The following is a 27,600-nucleotide window of genomic DNA, read 5'->3' on the forward strand; positions in this document are numbered from 1 at the left end:
TTGCTGCGTGGAATGCGCCTTCCGCAGTCGACCTCCTTTGCGATGTTCTATTTTGAAATCTTTAAGATAATATTTTAGTTCCCTGTCAATTGCGTTGCTTTGTATGTATACGCCAGATTTTACTTTCTTCAGTAATGCTATATTCCGGGTGGTTTTATTTGATGTTTCAATGTGTTGTTAACTGCTTCGAGATCTTTCTCCTTAAACATAGAAAGCGGTATAGTAATGCAATGAATACTAATAATATTAGTAATAGAAACTGAGCCATTTTTTAAAAAAAATGAAAGCTGAGAATCTGGGGGCGATGGTGCACTTGGGGAGTGGGGCTGCACACTTTTGCTCTTCTGGGGGGGCATGCAGACAAGGCTGTTCATCACCTCCAGATGAATATTGGGACTAATCTACACTGGTGAGTTATAACGTTAAAAGTGTGTTATAAAAATGTGACACCAGAGGGCGCTGTAGAGCAGCAATCTTTTGCCAATGGAAATTTGCATTGGGAGCAATATTTTTTTAAATAGCACTTTCTTAAAACAGCACTTTCCAGATCAGTGTAGATCCAAGTCTGGATTGTGCACCATTTCAGACTGATTCAGGTTAACCCCGGATTTGGTTCTTGCAGATATTACTATTACAGGATTCCCCCCCCCCTCAGCGGAACAATCCTTATTTTCTTTGAATTTTGAAGCTGCGGGTCGAAATTAATTCCATGAAAACATGTTCATTTAGGATTTACGTTCTGTATAGCTTCCTAAGGAGTCATACTAAGCAGCCAGTATGGTGTCGTGGCTAAGAGCGGTAGACTCATAATCTGGTGAACCGGGTTCGCGTCTCCGCTCCTCCACATGCAGCTGCTGGGTGACCTTGGGCTAGTCACACTTCTCTGAAGTCTCTCAGCCCCACTCACCTCACAAAGTGTTTGTTGTGGGGGAGGAAGGGAAAGGGGAGCCACTTTGAGACTCCTTTGGGTAGTGATAAAGCAGGATATCAAATCCAAACTCCTCCTCCTCCTCCTCCTCTTCTTCTTCTTCTTTGTGGGATAGCTCGTTCAGTAGAGCATGAGACTCTTAATCTCAAGGTTGTGGGTTCGAGCCTCACAGTGGGCAAAAAGATTCCTGCATTCTTTTTCTTTGGCGATCACTCAAAGCCAAGTAAGATTGTCTTCCATAAACACAGTTTTTAAACAATGAGTCTGTAAGTGACTGTGGAGGCCAATTCTGGACCCACACATCCTTCCACAGTGGGGACATTGGTTTCTGGGTGGGAGTTGATCACGGTGTGGATTTGCCAAGCGTTCCTTCCTCTTAGCACGTTTCTCCCTTGCGTCCTGTGGGGGGGTTGGACTAGACGGCCCTCCTGGTTCCTTCTAACTCTACAATCTATGAATCAGGTGGAGTCTTGCAGCGGTCCCATCAATTTTTTCCTGAGGAGCCCCCTCCCCAACCCACCATATATTGTCAGTTCCAATGCAATGTTTTCCTTCTACGTATAGGAAACACCCCAAAGCAACTCCTATGGCTGGCGGAGAACGTTACATTGGTAAGTCTAAGGTTTCCTTTCTTTCACCCTAGATTTTATCTGTATTTTTATTATTATTGTGAAGAGGGGAGTGGGGCGGGATGAGATCACCGCTTTGCGAATTGTTACGTTTTCAAGGTTACTTAGGCAATTGTCGTTTTAATATGGGAGAAAGTTTTCTGACCTCTTCTTCCAAAGAGCAAGAGCAAGAGACAGGCAGATAGAGATCTAATGTGGCATTATATTACGACAACATAAAACCGCACATTTCGAAAGCGAAGAAAGGCCAAAGCACAGATGGTTAAATCCAAGCAAATGATCAGAGAGAGAGAGAGAGAGAGATGGAATAAGAGAGTGGGGGAGAGATTGCGTTGCAGTTATTGCTCTGCCGTATCAGCTTTTGTAGGTCTGCATCTGAATTTGAAATTCAAATAAGGCTTCTTTAGATACACATAAGGCAAGACTTCTTCTTTCTTTTAATGAACAAGAGTGTTGAGAACAGGACGTACAAGCCGAATGAGAAAGTCTGAACTCTTCGTTTGATTGCTGTGCTAATGATCTTCAGAGAAAATCGAAAAGAGAGCATCTTTCCACAGTTTGTTCTAGAAGAGCCTTAGGAAAGGGTGTCCCAAGGCTGAATTTATAAGTCTGTACAATAAGCATCAGGGTAAGGGTGGCGCTGTGGGTTAAACCACAGAGCCTAGGACTTGGCGATCAGAAGGTCGGCGGTTCGAATCCCTGCGACGGGGTGAGCTCCCATTGCTCGGTCCCTGCCCCTGCCAACCTAGCAGTTCAAAAGCACGTCAAAGTGCAAGTAGATAAATAGGTGCCACTCCGGCGGGAAGGTAAACGGCATTTCTGTGCGCTGCTCTGGTTCTCCAGAAGCAGCTTAGTCATGCTGGCCACATGACCCGGAAGCTGTACACCGGCTCCCTTGGCCTATAGAGCAAGATGAGCGCATAACCCCAGAGTTGGCCACAACTGGATCTAATGGTCAGGGGTCCCTTTACCTTTAATGGGGGGGAGGCGGAGATTCCAGGTGGGGGTTCAATATGGAGGCTTACAGCAACTTCGCAACTCATCAGACTTTATGCAGTAACGCATTACAGAGCGGCATTCAAAGAGTCTGTGAGAGCTTCCATTAGATCGCAAGCTATATAGGAAAAATATGTCCTCTTGGCTGTTTCATCATCTTCCCAACCACCTTCTGCCACCGCATCACACCACCATACAATCACAGTCCTTGAAAACAGTCACTCAACCCATTTCTTTCTTTTTGACTATACATATAGAGCCCTCCTTGCAGCTTATCTGCAGTATAGCAGTCAGTGCTGTGTCCCTCCTAAACTGATCTTACCAGTTTTGTGGTCAGGCTGGACTCTTGTGTATGTGAGACTGGCCTGGCCGAGAATGGTTTTCACAGAATTCCTACCTCTGGCCAAGGCGATGCCATGCAGATATTGTCGAATTCCTCTCTCCCGTGGGCTGATGATCAGGAAAGATGGAAGCTGCAGAGGATGAAAGTGAGCCACATCTTCTAAGGGTTTTCTTCTGCCGACCCACCAAAGGAAGAGGGGATCCAGTAGAGAGGTGCTTATGGCTTCCATAGGATCTTCAAATTTGTTTTGGGTGACCCAAAGTGGGGGGAACAGCTTGCTAACTTATCAGCTGTACTTACGGATGAAGGTCATCACCGCCAAATCTTCCCCTAGGGGCAGCAGTCAACCAATGATACTTGGGGGAAAGGGTTTCAGTTTGGATGTTATGGAACACAAGAACACCAAAAGAGCTCTGCTGGGTGAGGTCAAAGGCCTGTGGAGTCCAGTACCCTGTTCTCACAGTGGCCAGAGAGATGCTTCTCAAAATCCTCTGGCAGCAGAAATAGAGCATAGCTTTGTGGACTTGTCAAAAGCTGCATTCCTTATCCCATTTACCAGGCAGTAAGCCCCAATCCTTTCCATCTGCAGTTCTCCGGGGCTGTTGAAAGGGGTGGGGTGGAGTCGGACGAGCAATGAGAGGAAGAAGACGACGACAGTCCGCCAGTGTTTCTTCTTCCTCACTCCTGACCATGTGCTTAGTTAGGTTTTAATGTTGTTGTTAAACACAGAACAAGGTCTGATGGAGCAACGTAGGCTCCAAATAATAATAATAATAATAATAATAATAATAATAATAATAATGATTTATTTATACCCCACCCATCTGGCTGGGTTTCCCCAGCCACTCTGGGCAGCTTCCAACAAAATATTAAAAACACGATAAAACATACACAGTAAAAACTTCCCTAAATAGGGCTGCCTTCAGATGTCTTCTAAAAGTCTGATAGTTGTTTATTTCCTTGACATCTGATGGGAGGGCGTTCCACAGGGCGGGAGCCACCAGTGGAGTAGCGTGGGTTGTCAGCACCCGGGGCAAGGCAAGTAATTTGCGCCCCCTAACCCGGGGCAAGGCAAGTAATTTGCGCCCCCTAACCCCTAACCTGCCGCCGCTGCCAGCTTCTTCTTGCTGCTGCCTGGTCTGGTCTGGTGTGGTTCTCTCCCACGCTCAGCGCTGCGCTGGGCGGCCGCTGCACTGTCCCTCCCCCAGATAGTCCCTCGCTCTCTCTCCGCACCGCACGCCTGGCACCCCCCCCTCCACAGTGGGCGGCGACCCGGCGGCTCGGATCAGATTCGCACAGCCAGCAGATCAGATTCGCACAACCAGCACTGCAGTGAGAGAGAGTGAGTGAGCCAGGTAGGGGCAGAGAGCTGAGAGTGCGAGCGTGCCCCCCCCAGATGTTGCGCCCAGTGTGGCTGCCCCCCCACGCTACGCCACTGGGCGCCACCACCGAGAAGGCCCTCTGCTTGGATACTTGTAACCTCACTTCTCACAGTGAGGGAACCGCCAGAAGGCCCTCGGCGCTGGACCTCAGCGTCCGGGCAGACTGATGGGGGTGGAGACACTCTTTCAGGTATACTGGGCCGAAGCCATTTAGGGCTTTAAAGGTCAGCACCAACACTATGAATTGAGCTTGGAAACATACTGGGAGCCATTGTAGGCATTTCAATGTATGAAAGACGCCCTCCTTACCTACATATGGTGATGGATCTGAGGAAGAGACTGACACTGTTTACCAGGATTTCTCCTCCTGATGATCTTGCAGCAACAGTAAATAGATGGATTGCCAGCTTCTGTTTACCACTGCTGATTCGCCAAGTTTGTGGAAGGGTTCCTATTTTACTTCCACCCACACTGAGGTCGGTGGGGCAGGGCCCCATCTGCCCAGCTTTCATTTCCAAAGCCATTTAGTGTTTTAGCCAACACTTTGGATTGTGGGAGGTTGAGTTTGGAAGCGAATCTCCAAAGCCGAATCCCAAAAGGGGTGTTCACTTTTCTCATTTGAAACACGTATAATCTGTCTACCTATACAGCCGTACCTTGGTTTTTTAACGTCTTAGTTCTTGAACGTTTTGGCTCCCAAACACTGCAAACCCAGAAGTGAGTGTTCCAGTGTGCAAACTATTTTTGGAAGCCGAACGCCCTGCAGCCAATCAGAAGCAACTTTGTTTCCAAATGTTTAGGAAGTCGAATGGACTTCCGGAACGGATACCGTTCGACTTCTGAGGTATGACTATATACTAAACCAGTTGAGCTGGACCCACACGCAGCAATTCACACATAATATTTAATGAATGGTCCGTGAACAATGGTTGAGCTGTACAAATGAACCAGGGTACACCCTTTCACGCCAACACTTCCCATTGGGTAAAGGCAAGCTGTACCTGCGTTCAGGGTAATGTGCAGACAACCTTAAAGTCTGTTGCTTTCCTACTTTTCAGTGGAGCCACAGTTGAATTTGCGACAAAACTATGTATGGATGGATGTTTTTTGGAAATTTCCTGTGGCTCCGCTTGGCTCCTTGAACCTTGTTTTGCAGAGCAGAACAAAACAGATCACCCCCAAATGTAACCTTTTGTTTTAAAAAAGGAGAGCCTTAATGGTGTTTGAATTTGTGTCTCCAGAGAATATTTGGAGCAGCGTGAAAACCCTTTTCTAATCTGTTGATGGCAGGCGAAAAGCAACTCCGAAATGTAATTTAGGGATGACCTCTCCAGCGGCTGCACGTACAGAAATCAGTTTTCGCCCCCCTTTTTTTTCCTGGTGGAAATGCCGGTGCGCTTGACTTTACCGAACGGAGAGCATTGTTTGGCATCTAGCAGTGATAGCCCGTGTCCTTGTCAGAACACCTGCTGTATCCTCGCAGCAAACAGTGGGGCTGAGGCGTCTCTTCTCTAATGACACCTCATCAATCCGCTCCTATCAACGTCCCAGCCACGGGGGCGACTCGGAGGGCTCCGAAGCTATAGAAAATGTCACCGTTTTGGGAGAAAAGGTCAGCCACCGCTTCCCTCCCACACCTCCCCTGCCAAGCCACAGTGGGCCCGCCGTTCATTATCCTAATTAAACCCAGCAGCTGAACATCTTCTTATCTGTAGGGGAGGAGAGCAGGGGCATGATGCAATAGGATTGATTTGCATATCCAAAGTTAATTAGTGCGGAGGAGCAGGTGTACAGTAATAATAATTATCACACATGACAATCACCTGTGACCACTTCCCAGAGCCCCTTCCGGGACTTAGTGCTGTGATTGCTAGATGAATCTTCTCTCTCTCTCTCTCTCTCTCTCTCTCTCTCTCTCTCTCTTTCTCTGGTACTGTCCCAGTCTTGGGCTGTTAATGTCCTTTCGACTGTGTTCCAAACCCTTAGCGAGTCGCCTCATTGTTCTTTAACATCTATGGGATTCTTCTCCTTCTTATTTGTTACCTTGCCTTCGCGCACCGTCGCTTCGTTTTATTTATTTGGGCTAGTTTTGCAGCTTTGTTCGGAAGAAGCGGGAAGCTTTTTGACAAAGCTGCGTCTTGAAAGAATAAAATCACCTCTCCTTAAAAAAAAAAAAGCAATTAAAGCCTTGTCGGCCACACTCACTCGCGTGTTGCACACCCACCTCCCGCCGTTCGGCATTTGAAACCTTCGCCTTGGGAAAAGCGTCAGATTATGAATGTGACATTATTAAGCAATCTGCGCACGGGACACATTTCTGGATGTTTCTTGTGAGGCAGTTTCCGCCAGTTGCATTTGGGTGTCTTTTTTCCCCTTTTTCTTTCCCCTGGCCAGGCTTGTTCCAGAAAGTCACAGAGTGTGCACAGCCGAATTGGGCATCGCTTGCTCTGAAAAACTGCCTGAGCTTTTGGAGAGTCTGCTTATTTGCAGTCGTAAATGGGCTCAGAGGACCGCAGAGCGGGGAAGACAGGAGCTCTCTGGCTGTGAAGTGCGTAGCTGTCAACGTTTCCCATTTTTTGAAGGGAAATTCCCTTATTCCGAATAGGATTCCTCGCAAGAAAAGGGAAAAGTTGACAGCTATGGTGAAGTGTCCAGAGTGTTGTCTTCAGGCTGGGCTTCCTCGCTGCCTCAACTTGCCATCAAAATTCTCCCTGAGAGTAGAAATCTCTCTTTCAAAAATGCCTCAGAGGTTCCGCCTGAGAAGAAATGTGCCTTCAGCTCCAGCTCTAGGTGAAACGTAGTGTGGATATGAAACTTTCTGAAGAACGTCAGAACAAGACCAGAAGCTCATCTAGCCTAGCATCCTGTTCTTGCAGAGGTTAGTAAGAAGCCTGCACTGACCCTTGAGGGAAAAAAATTGTCTGCTACTAATAATGGCAGAGGGACGCAGGTGGCACTGTGGTCTAAACCACAGAGCCTAGGACTTGCCGATCAGAAGGTCGGCGGTTCGAATCCCCGCGATGGGGTGAGCTCCCATTGCTCGGTCCCTGCTCCTGCCCACCCAGCAGTTAGAAAGCACGTCAAAGTGCAAGTAGATAAATAGGTACCGCTCCGGCGGGAAGGTAAACGGTGTTTCTGCGCGCTGCTCTGGTTCGCCAGAAGCGGCTTAGTCATGCTGGCCACATGACCCGGAAGCTGTACGCCGGCTCCCTCAGCCAATAAAGCGAGATGAGCACCGCAACCCCAGAGTTGGGCCTAATGGTCAGGGGTCCCTTTACCTTTAATCATGGCAGAGGAAGCTGAAGATATATTTTATACCAGGCATAGGCAAACTCTGGCCCTCCAGATGTTTGGGACTACGATTCCCATCATCCCTGACCACTGGCCCTGTTAGCTAGGGATGATGGGAATTGTAGTCCCAAACATCTGGAGGGCCGGAGTTTGCCTATGCCTTATACGCTGAGCACCATTGAGAAGATTGAGGGATCGTTTCATAGACCAGCACTGGTCTCCTGGCATGCTTCTGTCTTGGGAGACAATGGAGGTGTGCACCTTCAGGTCAAAGTATTGGAGAGTTGCATCACCTGCTGTGGCTGTAGAAACTGATACAGGAGAGACATGTTTTGTTGCAGCAGGGGCAGATGACGGCACCTGGTTTTGTTGCTACAGGTGCACCAGGACGTTACTTCTCTCTGCGCTCCTTCCAGCTGTCATTCCCCTGCTGGTCACTGTGGTGGATACACAACTGGACTGAATCTTCCCAGGAACTGTGGTCGTCTTAAAAGTGAAGAATTCAAGTAACGTTATCTATGAAACTGTTCGCTCCATCCCACACATTTTCTCATTTTCGTGTATGTCTTTTTCACTGTGTGGGTGTGAGAGGGGCGGGGAGACAATGTGTTTGCCAGTCAGGCCAGGTATAACGGATATTTCATTCTTTTTAAGCACAGTCTTAATGATAAGCGAAGGAACAGGCAAAAAGGCACTTGAGAACCCACCGAATGCATTAAAAATGCAAAACTTTATGTATAAGTCTTTTATTAAAACTTTCCATAATTGGGTAAAATTATTTCCCCCACTGGGTTAGCTTTCAGTGTGGCATGCAATTAGGTTGCTGTCACAAACATAATTATAGGTTGATGGTTTGAGTTTCTTTCTCCCTTTTTTTTAAGTCCTAAAAAAAGTGAAAATATAGTATTTTAAAAACATAAAAAACCCCACAAATCTATCCATTTGCATCTATGAAATGCTACCACAATGAAAAATTAAGCAATTATCAAGCAGAGAGCAGGAGAAGGAAAAAAAAAGGGGGGGAGAAGCAGTTTGTGTTAATTTCACACACAGATATAGAAATTGCAAGATAGCCTGGAGAAACGTTAGGAGTTGCTGAACGCAAAAGACTCTGTGTTTCTTTTTGATGACAAACAAAATATTTTAGTGGAATGCAGTGTTATAAATTGTACAGATGTGCAAAACACTCCGACACTCCCCCTCCGAAAGGAATTTTACTAGTCTTATTGGAGTTCTTCTGCTGCACAACCAGCCTTCCCAGGTATTCTTCCTGAGGGATGGTGGAGGCTCCAAATTATATCCCGTTTCACTTGGGGGGGGGGAAATCTGGTGATGACTCAGATATATACGGACACTTCATAAGGAAAAACTGGAGTTTTACGTGAAGCTATTTAACTCCCTTGGAGTGTCGCAGAAGCTTCGCTTACTGTTGTGGGGTGAAATAGCGAATTTGGGAAAATGTTTGGTGGCAACCCTTCTACGGCTGAGCGAAATTCCAAATTAATTGCTCAATTCGCGGGTCAAAAATTTAGAGGCAGATTAAAAAAAAAATGGTATGTGAAGTTGGAGCTTACCATTGATAACAGCTGTGGGGACAGTATAAAACCTTCTTTATACTGTTTTTGTTTTTTGCTCCCCTATCCCAGGAGGCAACAGCGAAACTCCTGTATTCCTGAGATGTATCCTTGTTCCAGAACATTCTGTAGAAAAACAATACACACACAAACACAATGGTGGCTGCTAGTTGAGAATGCCCTTTCCAACCCAAAATGTCCCAGAAAAAGGCTGTGTAAACACTAAACCATAACAAACAATACAAGCAACCTGCAGACCAGTATACTAGATAGCACTGTAATTCTTATTGCATAATATACATGATTTAGTAACAAAAACAAAATGTGTGCACTTGTAAATTCTCTAATATATTTGAACACACGTCTGTCAATCTTTGAAAGTCCGTAGAAGTATAATAAATCTATGGTTGGAACAAAGTAATAGATGCTATACTGTGGGCTAAGCAGTAAAACCTTTTTTAGGTGTTCATGGTGCCGAAGTAGTAGGTGAATAACAACAGACAGTGTTCCCGGATAATCTGACTGTTTCGCTGGAATCTTCTTCAGCACAACTACAAAAGAATTCAAATATGAAACAATGACCTGTGTACATGAAAACTATATAAACTTCACACATTACAATCTATATGCTACAACTACAATATCTAGTATACTGTCTGGTATACTGGTCTGCGTGTTGCTTGTATTGTTTGTTGTGTTCAGTTTGCAACACAGGGGTTTGTTGTTCTGTATAAACATTAAACCATAGCTGTCAACATTTCCCTTTTTTAAAGGGAAATTCCCTTATTCCGAATAGGATTCTTCGCAAGAAAAGAGAAAAGTTGACAGCTATGCACTAAACCATTAAAGCACATCTGGCATATCGGGATTTGAGGGTTGCTGCCTGTTTTATACAGTTATCAGTTCAGTGGCAGAGCACACTGTATCACTTGGCTTTCCTTTAGACCACATCAGCGAGGTCTAGAGCAGAGTCTTGTCACCTGGGCAGCCCAGGACTTCCATACACTCAGCCCAGGTTTGAGCCCCACAGAAGTGGGAGGCAGCAGTTGCAATTTACCAGTCTCAGCAGCCACAGCAGGCGCTGTGATTCTCCAGCGCTTTGACTCACCCCCGGAGGCGGACTCCATTGTCTCTCCAGACAGACGGATGCCACCAAGGCAAAGCACTGTCAGCATCGCCCTTGAGCCAGTGCCACCAACTGGACTCACACACTTCAGCCCGACTGGGCTAGGCGAGCTGGGTAGCACTTCCAGAGACCACCTTCTGCACAGGAACTGGTCAAAGTGCTGTGGACTCACAACTTAGAGTTGTGAGCACTGGATTCACTTCCACAAGAAGACAGTCGTCGCACAGCAGAGTATAGCAGATCATAAACGACTAGGGGGGTACCTCTGTAGAAAAACTACTTTTATTCTATCTACAAAAACTATTATACAAACTATATACAGAGCTAAATGAGGTCTAAACTGAAATGCTGAACTGCACTGAGTGTCTGCAGCTGCTCTTAGCAGCAACCTTATCTATACACACAATCTCTCTCTAACACTCAGTCTCTCTCTCTTTCTGATGTGAGGCTGGAGCGGAATAAGTAGAGAGCAGAAACTGCCCCTCCTCTCTGGAGAATCAGCAGAGAACATCAGCAGATTCTTGGATATGGGAGGGGTGAAATCTCCTCAAGCACGTGTCATGCATGCAGAAAATTGCAAGGAAAGCCCCTGGCCTCTGCAGTTAAGGAAGACCTCCCCTTTGCCTAGAAATATTCTGCTGGACAGAGTAGTCTTTTCTAAGCTGGCTGGGCCAAATGGTCCAAATCAGGATAAGACAGTCATATGTCTCCTTCCATCCCATTGCCTCGGGTCAACGGGAGATGGACAGCGAAGCAAGGGGGTAAGAGGAGGAGCAACTCTCCATGGTCTTCCTTGTATACCTCTTGAGTGCAGATGGTCCAGTCCTCAGCATCTCTAGTCAAAAGGCCTGTTAGGAAAGACTCCTGAGATTCTGAAGAGCAGAAAGTATTGGGTTAGAAGAAATAATAATAATAATAATAATAATAATAATAATAATAATAATAATAATTTATTTATACCCCACCCATCTGACTGGGCTTCCCCAGCTACTCTGGGCAGCCAATTGCCTGATTCTGACTCAGCAGGAGAAGGTTTCTGCTCCAAGCCATGTTGAAACATGCAAGTCACATAAATTGTGCAATAAACAACAGTTATTTGCTTATTTTTGCATGATCTATTATACTTTGATGGGAAGAGTTATGCTTGCAGGACACAGAATCTCAGTCTGTTGACCCATCAAAATATTTATCAGCAGCCACTCACTGAGATTCCCCAAAACAATTGCTCATATGCGACCTTAAGGCCTAGAAACGATCACTTTATTTCCTAAAACAATGTAAACAGAGACTCTCAGGATTCCAGATAATGTGCCCGTTGCTGCGCTGTTTTCTGTGATATCACAATGGATTTGCAGAATGCACGCAGCCCAAGATATACCATCTTGCATCTCCCAGGTTGCTACCTACGGGACTTTGCATCCCAGAATGAAAAAGTGTAGGCTGGAGATGTACTGTATGATGAACAGCTAAACTGCGGCATTTCATTTTTCATACATAGAAAAAGCCCTTTCCCCCTCATGCTCACAGAAGCAGGTTAAACACCTGTGCGGAGTAGGGGCGTCGGGGGGTGCTCATGGCTGCAATTTGATCGTGGGTAGCAGGGAGATGGCACTTCACTCCTTGTGGAGTGATTAGTTGCCTCTTCAGAGCTGGAGAAGCACATTGGGGGGGATGAGCTTTGCCTTCACCTGCAGGTGTTGCTATGGCAAGAGATTGAGGCACACAAACAGCAAGGAGAGCGGATGCAAAAGCAGAGACTGCCAACGAAGGCAAAGAAGGGAAGAAAGGAAGACAGGGCCAAGGCTGTGGCTGTCACAGTGGGCACCTGTCAACTCTGACAAGGCAACAGAAAGTAGAAGGACCAGGTTTCGCATGGTCAGGCTGAAGGAAAGGGTTTCCCAAACCCAAAACTGACTGTGCTGGCAGTTTGAAACTGCACCAAAATCCCTATTTTTCCTTAGCTAAAATGCTTTGAGCTCTTGAGCCAAAACCCAGCTGTATAAACAAGTGCTCAAAGCTCTCTCCCTTATCAGTCCATGAAGGCCAGTAATGACGGATGGCTTTGTCCATTCCAAAGTGGAACAGGGATGACACTCTGGGCCTTATCTTACCAAGAAGTGATGTGATAGTCATCTTCACATATTTGAAGGGCACATAGATGGCAGAGCAATAGGTCCAAATTATATTTTAAAAGGTGATGTGGAGAACGTCCTGTTTGGAGCAGGCTACCTTGGAAGGTTGTGGAGGATGTCAAGCAGAGGCTGGATAGCTACAGTCTTGCTGTTGTTGTTAGCGGTAATTGTGTTGGTTTCTTGCATGCAGTGGAAGGGTCATAGAATCACTGAGCTGGCGAGGACCTCAAAGGCTCAGTCCCCAGAATATCTAGGTAGGGCTAGTTGTCTGCCTGAACCGCTGGAGAGACACTGCAAGCCAGGGGCACCAGGTATAGGGGGCAGAAGGGGCTTCAGCCCCTTCAATATTTGGGGGAAGGCGGTGAGCCTCTCCCCCAATATTGAGGGGGCTGCCACTCTACCAGGCGAGCGCTTGCATGCCATGTGGGGGCATTACGCGCAGAGGGTGAACATCACGTCCCGTGCGCCCAGTCCTCCCCCCAGCCACTGGAAGAGTGCTTGGAAGCTGAGCAGGGAAGGGACGCTTTTCCTGGCAGCGGATTGGGCCCCTGTGGCAGCAGATTGGGGCACTGGTGCCAATGTGGAAATGAGGCTGCAGCAGCTATTCCCCCTCCTCCTCCTGGCATGGAGAGGTAACATCCCCTGTCAACTTTTCCCTTTTCTTGTGAGGAATCCTATTCGGAATAAGGGAATTTCCCTTTAAAAAAGGGAAACAGTGACAGCTATGACCCCCAGTCTATGGCAACAGCAGGAGGAGGAGGAGGAGGCAAGGGCGGAGTTGCTGGCCATGGAAAACAAGCTGCCATGTGACACCTGACGTCACACGTGACGTCACGACATCACACACAACGTCAGCCCCCAACCCACTCTCCTACCTGAGTTGGCACAGCTGCTGCCAGCCAGTGCAGGCAGAACTGAGCCGGATAACACCTGTGATCTGATGGACACCCTTGTTTTTCACCTTGGGCTAAAGGAGCACATGACTGCAACACTGAATAGGCAGAGGCTCAGGCCTTGGCCTCGATACAGCTTTAATACTTAGGAAAACTCTGAATTCCATGCACCACACCAGAAAATGGTCTCCTGGGCATGTTCAGGAGCATCTAGGTTTTAATGGTAAAGCAAACTGTTGATACAAAGTTCCTCTGTCTGGGGGTTGGTGTATATACGATACGAAAATCTTTATTGTCATTGTCCCATACAGAACAATGAAATTGAAAAAATCTACATCAGACATTCAAAAACCCACAAGCCTGCTATCCCAGTCATCCCAGCCTGGTTAGCCCCCTAAAAACTCTGATACCCCGTAATTAAATACAATATACTCCCATAGAGACTACCTTACACTGTGTTTAAAACCAAAATCGCATTTGGGTAGAAACTGTTTCTCAGGTGGCTAGTCCTAGTCTTTATAACCCTGTACCTTCTTCCAGAAGGCAGAAGCTGAAAGAGATCATTTCCAGGGTGCGCACTATCCTGCACTATCTCTGCAGCTTTCTTATGGCACCAGGAAGAGTAGAATTGATCCAAGGTGGGTCTGGGCTGTACTTCTTCTAAGCAATTAAGTTCACAGTCCGGGCACTGACTGATCCAGTTTTGTGCACCGTTGGAGAAGCACACTCAACTACCTGAAGCTGGTTTGCCACATCATAAATCCATTCCTTTGTAAGCTCTTTTGGTTACAAATTGTTGGAGAGTTGATGGTCCCTCCTAGACCTCCTAGACCTCCTGAGCACCGTTAATTTCAGCAGGAGAATGTTAGACACAGGGTTATTTCTCCCATTGATAATAGTTACATTTTGGGGGGATCTTGCCCTTGATTTCCCCTGGGTTTTCTTGTTTCAGAACCCTTGTACACTCAGTTGAAGACCAGTTTCCAGAATTAAAACCCTCCTTGCCCACCCCACCCCACCCCACCGTTTCCATGGAATACTAGCATGATTTTACCTTGCTTTAAGCTTTCACCTGTTTGCAAAAATGGGAGAAAGAGTGTGTTCATTTTGCAAGCGAAATTCATATTGAAAGACAGATTCACCCCATACCTGCATGCCGTCTCCTTCCTAGGACAGTGCTGTGCACGCTTACCCAGATATAAATCCCACTGTGTGCAACTGAGTTTACTTCCAGGTAAGTGTGCCTAGGACTTCATTCTTTGTCTCCAGTCTAGAGATCTGTGATGCATCAATAACTACCCCCCAAGACCCACCACCCACTGCCAATTGCTTTATGGGAAGAATCCTCCATTCCCCAAAATATCAATGTACCTAATTCATAAATTTTCCATACCAACCAGCTCTCCTTAATTCTGATCATACTGGTACACACCACCCCACTCTCAAAGCAGCAAAAGACTCCAGGATTTCCTTGGAATGGGGGTCTTTAGGATATATGGTTTATTTACACATTTATGCAAACTGACCATAAGATAGAGGATATCACAAGGAGAAGGGGATGACAGAGGACGAGAAGAAGGTCTTGAGTTCAGTCTTCGGTATCTGCAGGTAGGACTGGGGAAGGCTCCTTCCTGGATGGCTGTCAGTCAGTGTTGACAATACTGGGCTAAATGGAACAATGGTCTAACTTAGGTTGTGTAAGCACACCAGTTTCAGGCACTGGGTAGCCAAGTTCCTCAGCTTTCTGGGCTGCAAGATTAAACCCTTGACCAACCTTTAGCAGTCATGGAAAAACAGGAGAGGTCCTATTGTGTAGTATGGAATTGAGAGCTGGACCATAAAGAAGGCTAATCGTTGAAGAATTGGTGCTTTTGAATTATGGTGCTGGAGGAGACTCTTGAGAGTCCCATGAACTGCAAGAAGATCAAACCTCTCCATTCTTCAGGAAATCAGCCCTGAGTGCTCACTGGAAGGACAGATAGATCCTGAAGCTGAGGCTCCAATACTTTGGCCACCTCATGAGAAGAGAAGACTCCCTGGAAAAGACCCTGATGCTGGGAAAGATTGAGGGCACAAGGAGAAGGGGACGACAGAGGACGAGATGGTTGGACAGTGTTCTTGAAGCTACAAACATGAGTCTGACCAAACTGCAGGAGGCAGTGGAAGACAGGAGTGCCTGGCGTGCTCTGGTCCATGGGGTCACGAAGAGTCAGACACTACTAAATGACTAAACAACAAATCACAGCATTAGCACTGCAATGGATCTTGCTTCTCCATTAAGTTTCAGAGAAGCCTCAAACTGCAGCTGAGGTTTAGAGTGGAACAAGGCATATCTCTGTGTCTGCTGTTCCCAGCTTTCACAGCACAATTCTGGTGATTCTTCTTCTACCTAGGGTCACATGGCATCCAGCTAGATGATGGGAGTGCGTAAAATGCCTACTGCCACTTTTCTGGAGAACACCATCACGTAGTGTAGCTTTTGCACCCTAGTAGATTTTTTGAGATGCCGATGAGGACACTTAACTGGCCAGCCAAAGCCATCACCTTAACAAAGGAACTGGTCTGGCAGACTCACCAGCCTCTTCCCCTGGATTCTGACCCTTACTGAAGACAGGATCACAAGCCTGGAAGGGTATCTAAGGATACCATCCGGACTAGGCCCCCAAAGCCCCACTCTATAAATCCTGACCCCTTCATGGATCACTGCCTTGCCGTGGCGAAGGGGCTTGAAGAACTCAGAGAAGCTATGAACTACGCCGAGCAGGGCACCCAAGATGAACAGGTCATAGTGGAGAGTTTTGACCAAACGTGATCCACCTGGAGTAGGAATCGGCAAGCCACTCCAGTATCCCTGCCAAGAAAACTCCATGGACAAAGACAACAGGCATATAAAAGTTATGACACTGGAAGATGAGCCCCTCAGGTCGGAAGGTGTCCAACATGCTACTGGGGAAGAGCGGAGGACAAGTACAAGTAGATCCAGAGCTGATGAAGCGGCTGGGCCAAAGCCGAAAGGACGCTCAGTTGTGGATATGCATGGAAGCGAAAGGAAAGTCCAATGCTGTAAAGAAAAATATTGCATAGGAACCTGGAATGTAAGAACCATGAACCTGGGTAAGTTGGATGTGGTCAAAAATGAGATGGCAAGAATAAATATTGACATCCTGGGCATCAGTGAGCTAAAATGGACGGGAATGGGCGAATTCAGTTCGGATGACTACCATATCTACTACTGTGGGCAAGAAACCCGTAAGAGAAATGGAGTGGCCCTCATAGTCAACAAAAGAGTGGCGAAAGCTGTACTGGGATGCAGTCTCAAAAATGATAGAATGATCTCGATACGAATCCAAGGCAGACCTTTTAACATCACAGTAATCCAAGTTTATGCACCAACTACTGGTGCTGAAGAAACTGAAATTGACCAGTTCTATGAAGACTTACAAAACCTTATCGAAGTGACACCAAAGAAGGATGTTCTGCTCATTATAGGGGATTGGAATGCTAAAGTAGGGAATCAAGAGATAAAAGGAACAACTGGCAAGTTTGGCCTTGGAGATCAAAACGAAGCAGGGCAAAGGCTAATAGAGTTCTGTCAAGAGAACAAGCTGGTCATCACAAACACGCTTTTCCAACAACACAAGAGACGACTCTACACATGGACATCCCCAGATGGGCAACATCGGAATCAGATTGATTATATTCTCTGCAGCCAAAGATGGAGAAGCTCTATACAGTCAGCAAAAACAAGACCTGGAGCTGACTGTGGCTCAGATCATCAGCTCCTTATAGCAAAATTCAAGCTTAAACTGAAGAAAGTAGGAAAAACCACTGGACAGGTAAGATACAATCTAAACCAAATCCCTTATGAATACACAGTGGAAGTGAGGAACAGGTTTAAGGATTTAGATTTGCTGGACAGAGTGCCTGAAGAACTATGGATGGAGGCTCGCAACATTATACAGGAGGCAGCAACTAAAACCATCCCAATGAAAAAGAAATGCAAGAAAGCAAAGTGGCTGTCCAACGAGGCCTTACAAATAGCGGGGGAGAGAAGGCAAGCAAAATGCGAGGGAGATAGTGAAAGATACAGGAAATTGAATGCAGATTTCCAAAGAACAGCAAGGAGAGACAAGAAGGCCTTCTTAAACGAGCAATGCAAAGAAATAGAGGAAAGCAACAGAACGGGAAGAACCAGAGATCTGTTCAAGAAAATCGGAAATATGAAAGGAACATTTTGTACAAAGATTACCATAATAAAGGACAAAAGTGGTAAAGATCTAACTGAAGCAGAAGACATCAAGAAGAGGTGGCAAGAATACACAGAGGAATTATACCAGAAAGATATGGATGTCTCGTACACCCCAGGTAGTGTGGTTGCTGACCTTGAGCCAGACATCCTGGAGAGTGAAGTCAAATGGGCCTTAGAAAGCACTGCAAATAACAAGGCCAGTGGAAGTGATGGTATTCCAGCTGAACTGTTTAAAATTTTAAAAGATGATGCTGTTAAGGTGCTACACTCAATATGCCAGCAAGTTTGGAAAACTCAGCAGTGGCCAGAGGATTGGAGAAGATCAGTCTACATTCCAATCCCAAAGAAAGGCAGTGCCAAAGAATGCTCCAACTACCGCACAATTTCACTCATTTCACATGCTAGCAAGGTTATGCTTAAAATTCTACAAGGAAGGCTCAAGCAGTATGTGGACCGAGAACTCCCAGAAGTGCAAGCTGGATTTAGAAGAGGCAGAGGAACCAGAGACCAAATTGCAAACATGCGCTGGATTATGGAGAAAGCTAGAGAGTTCCAGAAAGACATCTACTTCTGCTTCATTGACTATGCAAAAGCCTTTGACTGTGTTGACCACAGCAAACTATGGCAAGTTCTTAAAGAAATGGGAGTGCCTGATCACCTCATCTGTCTCCTGCGAAATCTCTATGTGGGACAAGAAGCTACAGTTAGAACTGGATATGGAACAACTGATTGGTTCCAAATTGGGAAAGGAGTACGGCAAGGCTGTATATTGTCTCCCTGCTTATTTAACTTATATGCAGAATTCATCATGCGAAAGGCTGGGCTGGATGAATCCCAAGCCGGAATTAAGATTGCCGGAAGAAATATCAACAACCTCAGATATGCAGATGACACAACCTTGATGGCAGAAAGTGAAGAGGAATTAAAGAACCTTTTAATGAGGGTGAAAGAGGAGAGCGCAAAATATGGTCTGAAGCTCAACATCAAAAAAACGAAGATCATGGCCACTGGGCCCATCACCTCCTGGCAAATAGATGGGGAAGAAATGGAGGCAGTGAGAGATTTTACTTTCTTGGGCTCCATGATCAGTGCAGATGGTGACAGCAGTCACGAAATTAAAAGACGCCTGCTCCTTGGGAGAAAGGCGATGGCAAACCTAGACAACATCTTAAAAAGCAGAGACATCACCTTGCCAACAAAGGTCCGTATAGTAAAAGCCATGGTTTTCCCAGTAGTGATGTATGGAAGTGAGAGCTGGACCATAAAGAAGGCTGATCGCCGAAGAATTGATGCTTTTGAATTATGGTGCTGGAGGAGACTCTTGAGAGTCCCATGGACTGCAAGAAGATCAAACCTCTCCATTCTGAAGGAAATCAGCCCTGAGTGCTCACTGGAAGGACAGATCGTGAAGCTGAGGCTCCAATACTTTGGCCACCTCATGAGAAGAGAGGACTCCCTGGAAAAGACCCTGATGTTGGGAAAGATGGAGGGCACAAGGAGAAGGGGACGACAGAGAATGAGATGGTTGGATGGTGTTCTTGAAGCTACTAGCATGAGTTTGATCAAACTGCGGGAGGCAGTGGAGGACAGAAGTGCCTGGCGTGCTCTGGTCCATGGGGTCACGAAGAGTCGGACACGACTAAACGACTAAACAACAACAACAACAATAAATCCTGACAATACAGATACACAGTTGCCAGAACTTCTTCAAGAGGGCAGAGAGAGGGTGCAGAAGGCTACGAATGAGCCTGTGCCAAAGTTGTATGTGCTACAGCCGCTGCCATCTAATTAAAACGATGTTCTGCCAATTGCTTTTGTTGGGCGAGATCCACACATAATATAATTTTAATCCTGTTCCTATGCCTCGCTGGGAGAGATCTCAGATCAGCCATTGCCATGTAGGTGAAATTCGGCAAGCCAGCCGCGTGCTTCTCTGTGGCGTGTGAAAAGGTGACCAGCCTGCTGATTCACTGCTCTCCCCGGAAACTTCCTTGTTCGCAGAGTGTCTGGCTGTTGGCCTAACCTTGTCCCTACCCCACCCTGTTATTACACGTTCTGCCAGCTCCTGCAACTGCACAGCTGTTTCCTGCCGCAGAGGAGCAAGGTGAGCTTCTCTTGACAATGACGCTTGACACAGGCAAGGGAGGAAAGGCTAGGCGCCATGAGAAAAATAAATATCCTTTCCTTAAAAACGAAAACAAAACCAAATACCTTTTTTGTGTTGTGTTTCTGGAGGGGCTTTTATGTACATATAAAGTACATTACGGCGGAATGAGAGAGGCCGCTGTAAAAAAAATCCTTCTTGAAAAGTATTGTTGCTGACAGGAGTGACCTCTGCGAGTCGGCATGTTTACCCATAATTCATAATTAACAAAGACATTAGAACTGCCACTAGAGGATTCTGGGCTTTATTTCTTCCTAACTGGGCAGTACTAATGTTGGAAGTGCTCCCAATCCAGCGATTTAACATTTCAGGGAATCTCGGAGAGGCAGCAGAAGCCTCCTTATATAGTTCATACTTTGGGGGTTTGGTTCGGCAGAATATGGCTGGGATAATTATTCAGCACTTGTTATTGCCACAGCTCCGCACCTGATCCCTGAGCCATTAGAACACTCGGTAGGTTATTACAACTATCAAACATCAAGGTCTCTTCCCCACCCCCCTCCCCAAGTCTCTTGACTGCGGCGTTATCGTTTTTACCTCATTTAAATCCTCCATCTGCATTAGGAGAATGATTCTGGGCTCAAATTCAGAGATCAACTGCTTTAATAAGCCACTGCCATCACCCTCCCATCAATCCAGGTCCTTCCCTTAGCTTACAAATGGGAACTTGACTTGGAACCCACCTGGACCACTTTATTCTGTTGTCGGCAGTTCTCAGAAACATAGAATTGTAGAGTTGGAAGGGACTTTAAGGGCCACCTAGTCCAACCCCCTGAAAAGCAGGAGTCACAGCTAGAACATCCACTCAACAGTCCTGCTCACATTTCACCAACTTCTCTGCAAGAATATCATGGGAGACTTTGTCAAAGGTCTTACTGCAATCAAGATACGCTACATTCACAGCATTCCCCTGATCCACCAAGCTTGTAACTCTCTCGAAAAAAGAGAAATGACTTGTTTTAGAGAAACCCGTGCTGAGTCTTAGTCATCACAGCATCCTTTCCTAAGTAATCACAGACCAACCATCTGAATGGAGCTTTCTGAATTCGACACTGAGCTGACCGATCGGTAGTCTATTCCCACCGTTTTTGAAGACAGGGACAACATTTTCCCACCTCCAGTCTATACTCTCCAAGAATTCTCAAAGATTATAGACAGGTGCTCTGAGATTACTCCCACAAGTGCCCTTTGTGTTCTTGGGTGCAGCTCATCAGGCCCTGAAAATTTGAATTTATTTAAAGTAGTTCAGTGTTCCCTTACAACCTCTTGTCCTGTCTTGGGCTGCAGCCCCCTCCTTGCATTGTTAATTCTGTTATCACCAGGTTGGGCACTGCTTTCCTTTTGGGAGAAGACAAAGGCAAAATAGGTGTTGACCCTTTCTTCCTTCACTGTCACTCAATAGCATTTCTCCATCTTTTCCATGCAGAGGACCTACTACTTGCTTCTTCTTCCTCTTGCTTGGAACAAAGCTGAATAACCTTATTTTAACTATAAAACCCCCCTCTCTTGCAAGCCTGAACTCATTCTGAGTTTTGGCCCACCTTACCTTCTCCCTGTAACTGCTAGCAACTCATACATACTCTTCCTTCATGATTTTGCCTTTCTTGTATTTCTTATACACGAGCTCCTAAAATCTCAGCTTATCTGTAAGGTACTTATGCAGCCATACTGGTTTCTTTATATGCTTTCCACTTTTACTTCTTGTTGGAATTGTCTGCATTTGTTCCTTCAGTATTTCGCCTTTAAGACACTCCCATTCATTTTGGACTCCATTCTCTTTGAGTATTTCTGACCATGGGATCTCACCCAGTAGTTCCTTAAGCTTTTTGAAATGGGCCTTCTTAAAGTTTAGAGTTCATGTCCGACTACACTCAGATTTTCCTTTTCTCATGTAACCCATGAAGACATGATCACTTCCTTCCTAGGTTCCCAGAACTTCCACTTCATCAATCAGTTCCTCCCTGCTGGTGAGGACCAGGTCCAGAAGAGATGATTTTCCTTGTTGTTTCCTCCACCTTCTGGGAAATGAACTGGTCAGTGAAGCAACGGAGGAATTTGTTGGACCTTACATTCTTGGCAGAGTTTGAGTTCTAACAGATATTGGGGTGGTTGAAATCTCCCATGACTACTATATCTCTCCTTTCTGAAAGTTTGGTAAACTGCTCTAGGAAGGCATCATTCAAGTCTTCAGTCTGGCTTGGAGGTCTATAGCAGACATCTACAGTAAGATCATTGTTGCTTCCCTCTCCTACAATTTGTACCCACATACTTGCAATCTTCCTTCCATGCTCCAGGTCATGGATCTCTTCACAAGTGTACCTATCCTTTACATATAATGCTACTCCTCATCTCTTCCTTTTTGGACTATTCCTTCTGAAAGGAATATATGCCTCAATTTCTACATTAGGTCCTATTTGCCATCCTTTATCAAGAGCTCAAATTCGTCTTACTTGTTTCCCATACTCTGTGCATTAGTATAGAGACAACTGAATTCAATGCACTTTAGCCCCTGGCCCCTCTCATGAATGGCAAATGTGGCCCCCACAAGGTAGCCCAGAAGGCAATGTAGCTCTCAGACTGAAGCAGGTACCCCATCAATGCTTTTACATGATACCATAAATAAAGATAATGAAGTATCTTGTGGTACCTAAAATACTAAGAGGTCTATTACGTATTATGTCCAACTCCTAGAGATGGTGAACTCTAGTACATGAAATAATAGGGCACCACAGCTCCCATGGGTACGACACTGTTGATCGCCAGTGTAGTGCAAATCATCCTGTCACTTTCCTAAGCAGAAAAAAAAATCCAAGGAGGAAAATGATGGAAAATGCCACAGAAGGCTCAACTGGCGCCTTCATTAGACATCGCTATACACCTTTAGGTGCTGGACAAAAACATTGCACTTCAACCAGGTCTTTGGCTAACATCCTATTTCCTTTGAAATGTGTTTGTGGGAAGGGGGAAGTATTGATCTGATTTGTTTTTGTTTTTTATTGTGGATTTTGTATTTTTCTCTTGTATTTTTATGCTGCATCAAACGACCCTGAGATCTTTGGATGAAGAACAGTATACAAATCAAATCAAATCAATCAGTTCAGGATAACATCCAAAGGCTAGCAATGCCATATAGCCACCCTGGAATATATGCCAAATAATCCCATATAACCACTGCACAATTTTTGCACAGATTGGCGCAAAAACTCAGTAAAAGCCGACCAAGGAACTCCTGTTATTTTTGCACCAACCAACTAACACGGCCACTGTTGCTGCAACTGTAAATTAAGAAACCAATCCCTACCTCCATGGATTGTAGCCAAAAACAGAGGAAATCATGGATACTCTTGTGCACACCAGAGCTTAGCATTCTGGAAGCTGTGTTTTACAATAGGATCTTGCAAAACACCTGTGTGTTTTTTGTTTATTAAAAAACCACTATCAGCAGCAGTACAATGCTAGCTGAAGCGAGAGCTGGTCCACCAGGAGAGAAGGGGAACCACAAGAAGCATGGCAGGAGTATGAAGAACCATATGGCTGCCTTGTTCAGAAGTGCCGGAAGGTTGTCCCAAAGCACATTCTCCTAAATGGGCATTAACTCTGCTGGCAAATTAGGAAGATCCACAACACAAGCAAAAATAAAATAAAATAATTGAAAACTGCATTTACAATTTTATTTATTTATTTCCAAGGGGTGGGGGGAGATAAAACTGAGGATGCAATCTGCATTCTCTCTGCAATGCACAGTTTGTTATTATTATTTTTTAAATGATGGATACAAATGGCCTGCTGAGCTGGCAGCAGTTTTGTCAAAGGGAAGCAAAGGGTAATTAAATGTTGCACTTATTGTACATTTAAAAGGGGAATAATAGTAGCCTTAGCAGAACCATCAGGGGAATGAGCTTTAGCTTGCTGGTAGAGCATATATTTTCAGTGCAGAAGGTCTTGGGTTCATTCTTCGGTATCTGCAGGTAGGACTGGGGAAGACTCCTTCCTGGATGTCTGTCAGTCAGTGTTGACAATACTGGGCTAAATGGAACAATGGTCTAAGTTAGGTTGTGTTAAGGTATAAGGAAGGATCATAAAAAAAACAAATTCAGTAAGCACACCAGTTTCAGGCACTGGGTAGCCATATTCCTCAGCTTTCTGGGCTGCAAGATTAAACCCTCGATCAACCTTTAGCAGTCATGGAAATACAGGAGAGGTCCTATTGCGTAGTATGGAAGTGAGAGCTGGACCATAAGGAAGGCTGATCGCTGAAGAATTGATGTTTTTGAATTATGGTGCTGGAGGAGACTCTTGAGAGTCCCATGGACTGCAAGAAGATCAAACTGATCCATTCTGAAGCAAATCAGCCCTGAGTGCTCACTGGAAGGACAGATCCTGAAGCTGAGGCTCCAATACTTTGGCCACTTCGTGAGAAGAGAAGACTCCCTGGAAAAGACCCTGATGTTGGGAAAGATCCAGGGCACAAGGAGAAGGGGACGACAGAGGTTGAGATGGTTGGACAGTGTTCTTGAAGCTACGAACATGAGTTTGACCAAACTGCGGGAGGCAGTGGAAGACAGGAGTGCCTGGCGTGCTCTGGTCCATGGGGTCACAAAGAGTCGGACACGACTAAACAACAACAACCGGTTAAGAAATAGGAAGCAGAAAGGAGGAATCAGTGCAGAGTTCTCCCAGTGGAGGAATGTAGAAAGTGGAGTCCCTAGAGGGCACATGTCCATGAATGATTTAAGAGCCAAGGGGTGAGGTAGCCACGTTTGCTGATGATACCAAACTGTCCAGCATTGCTCAAACACTGCTAACTTTGATCATCATGAAGATCTACACATCCTGATACACAGGCTCGTAAGCTTTCAAGATGGCATCGCATATCATGTGGACACTCTAGGGAGCAACTTGACTGCTTCCCTAGGTGTCTTCACTCTGTTGACACTGCTGCCAGTGTCATGCTGATTTGGGAAGCAAACTTTCTGTAAAAGAACGCACACTTTAGTGACAGGAATGAGGAGTGTGGCAATTCAGGGAAACATCCACCTTTCTGCCTTGAATGTCCCTGCTATACACAGCAACATCTTCAAGACAGGAGGCATGAATCTGTTAGCGTTGCTTTCCCTCATTTTCTGTCCCTCCCCATCTTAAATTCAGTTCTCTACATTTTGGGATCAGTTCATGATTATTTATTTTTTCAATTCCTCATTGAAAACTCAATGCTGCTGTGGAAACTTGCACTACATACACATTTTTATAAAGCGGATTTGCCTAATAAAATGGATTTTTGCAGACTCCCCCAATATATACATTTTACTGCATGCTTTGCTGTAGCCTATGTATTTTTTTTGTACACTGTGCTTGGCTGTATAACCACATTGCTCAATTTGGAGGGCTATAAATTGTGACAGACGGCTGTGCTTCGGTTTTCATGTTCTGGAAAGCGTGCCTGCCAATTGCCTTTAAAGGTGAACAGAACCACATTTCTCCCACAGATTTATCTTGGAGGTCCACATAGACGATTAGCCGTGTAGGACCATGCGATCATCAGATCTTAGGACACCCAGGGCCAAAAAGAACAACAGAAATGGGGAAACGACAAAAAATAAAAATTGCATTGGCACCCTACCCTCAAGCGACTTGAGTACAGTTTGTGAAGCGGTTTCTCCTCCAGCCTCAGTCTATATTCCAAGGTGGGTAAAAGGAAAGAAAGAAAAAGTGAATATTCATCCCAGCCCTTTGCTGGGTTGGCACCGGCCCTCCTACACATATTAATTAGCCGCCAGCGTCACTTGTGAAAGACGCCTCTTTGCAGCCTCTGGTTGTAATCAGTTCGTGACACCTTCCTACCCCCGTGCCCTGTTCGTTCTTCATAATTAAAACTGGGGGAAGCAGATGGAGTGAATAATTATAATCAGAGCCTCTTTTTTTTTAATATTACATCTGAGAAACTCTTTCATACAAAAGAGCCTTATAGCGAGGGCAGCGCTGTGCATTTTGTGCCTCATGCATATTTCAGTACGATGAGAAGGCGACGAAGAAATCTCTCTTCCCCACACACACCCCGCCCTCAATTCTGGCAACTTTGCTTGTGAGCCCGAAAGGGTTCCACCCAGCTTCGGAAGGATAACAGAACCGTACGCCGACACACGTTCATCTTCTCCCTTGTATTCCTTTAACAACCCTTAGCACAGCCCAGCCACATCTCCCAGCCTTGTCCTAGAGGGCTCGCCTTCCCCCCGTTGTCTTGCGATAGCTGCCGCCAGCGTGTGGAAACTTGCTGGCACAGCCTTGCAAAGTGACACCGCGGGGCCTGGATGACTTCCAAGCGACAGAGAGCCACAGCCAAGAAATGCCAATATGGATAATGCAAACAAGGGAGATTTGGGGGCACATTTCGATTTCGCCATCTGATTTAATTGACAGAATAAATGCACCTGTCAACGGGTAATATTCTTGTGATTAGTTTTGGCTGCCACGACGAGGCGACGTTAAAAGAATGTCAGGACAACCTGTCCTAAGACATCAGCAGAGGCAATTTCAAGGTAGGGAAGGTCAATGAGGATGCAGCTAGTTACATGGGTCTCTTGAAGCAAGAACTGCACCTTTGCTAAATCAAGCCAAGGTCTACTTGGAACTTAGTGCTCCCTCCAACTGCTTGTCCGTGGGTAGGGTAGCCAAGTCCTTGCTACAGAGAAGGCAGGTAAAGATAAAGGAATCCTGGATGGTTAAGTCCAGTCAAAGGCAATTACTGGGTTGCGGCACTCATCTCACTTTCAGGCCGAGGGAGCAGGCTTTTGTCCACAGACAGCTTTCAGGGTCACGTGGCCAGCACGACTAAACCGCTTCTGGCGCAATGGAACACTGTGACAGAAACCAGAGTGCAGAGAAACACCGTTTACCTTCCTACCACAGTGATACCTATTTATCTACTTGCACTGGCGTGCTTTCGAACTGCTAGGTTGGCAGGAGCTGGGACAGAGCAACGGGAGCTCACTCCATCATGGGGATTCAAACCGCCGACCTTCTGATTGGCAAGCCCAAGAGACTCAGTGGTTTAGACCACAGCGCCACCAGCATCCTGATCAACTCCCACCTAGAAACCAATGTCCCCACTGTGGAAGGATGTGCGGATCCAGAACTGGTCTCCACAGTTACTTACGGACTCATTGTTAAAACCATGTTTATGGAAGACAATCTTACTCGGCTATGAGTGATCACCAAAGAGGAGGACAGAGAGGGCAAATGAACTGAGAAGGAGTTGTGCTCAGTATGGTCAAATGAGAATCTCAGGAAAAGAGGGAGACTGAGATCATTCAATCATTTGTTTACTTCTTCCATTTTTATCTTGCACGTCTTCTAAAGGCATACTTAGAGTGGGCAAATATTTCCATTTCAGTTTCTATTAGTTTCTCATCTTTTCCAATCATAAGCTCAGTTCTTCAATTTGGGGGTTGTTGTTGTTGTTTTTTTTTAAAAAAATATTAACTAAAAGTTACAATACAGCTTTGTCCACTGCCCATTTAAATTTAACATTTATTTTAAAAAGAAGTCCTCATCAAAATCCATCAGCAGCTTTCTCCTAATGTACACATTTTTCTATGCAATTTTGCATAGCACGCACGTTTCTTCAGAGCAATTTCCCCAAGTCTAGAGCCTTTTTGTGTGTCACTAAAATATGAACATTATGACACTGCAAGATCTGGAGACGTGTAAGTTTTAAAGGATGGCTGAGGTTAAATTCATGTATTTGGGGAAGAGTGAATTAGGTGGGATCACAATTTGAGCGAGTGAGCGATTTTATTTGTATGCCACTTTGCCTCCCATCCCAAAAAAAAACCATGCTCAAAGTGGCTTACAACAGAAAAGGAATACATTTCAAGCAAACACCACAAAAACAAT

General features: G+C 45.6%; 2 long non-coding RNA genes across 2 annotated transcripts in view; one reads left to right on the forward strand and one right to left on the reverse strand.

The window, feature by feature from the left end:
* LOC309529748 overlaps window positions 1-27,600 on the reverse strand; it is a 537,650-nt gene that overhangs the window by 345,887 nt on the left and 164,163 nt on the right. The window lies entirely within an intron of this gene.
* LOC309529829 overlaps window positions 13,574-27,600 on the forward strand; it is a 186,427-nt gene continuing 172,400 nt past the window's right edge. The window contains exon 1 of the long non-coding RNA XR_014218499.1: window positions 13,574-13,707. This is a non-coding gene — a long non-coding RNA (uncharacterized lncRNA). The remainder of the gene's footprint in view (window positions 13,708-27,600) is intronic.

The sequence above is a fragment of the Podarcis vaucheri genome (genome assembly GCF_965113315.1).
Source record: "Podarcis vaucheri genome assembly, chromosome: 3".
Classification (NCBI taxonomy): Eukaryota; Metazoa; Chordata; class Lepidosauria; order Squamata; family Lacertidae; genus Podarcis; species Podarcis vaucheri.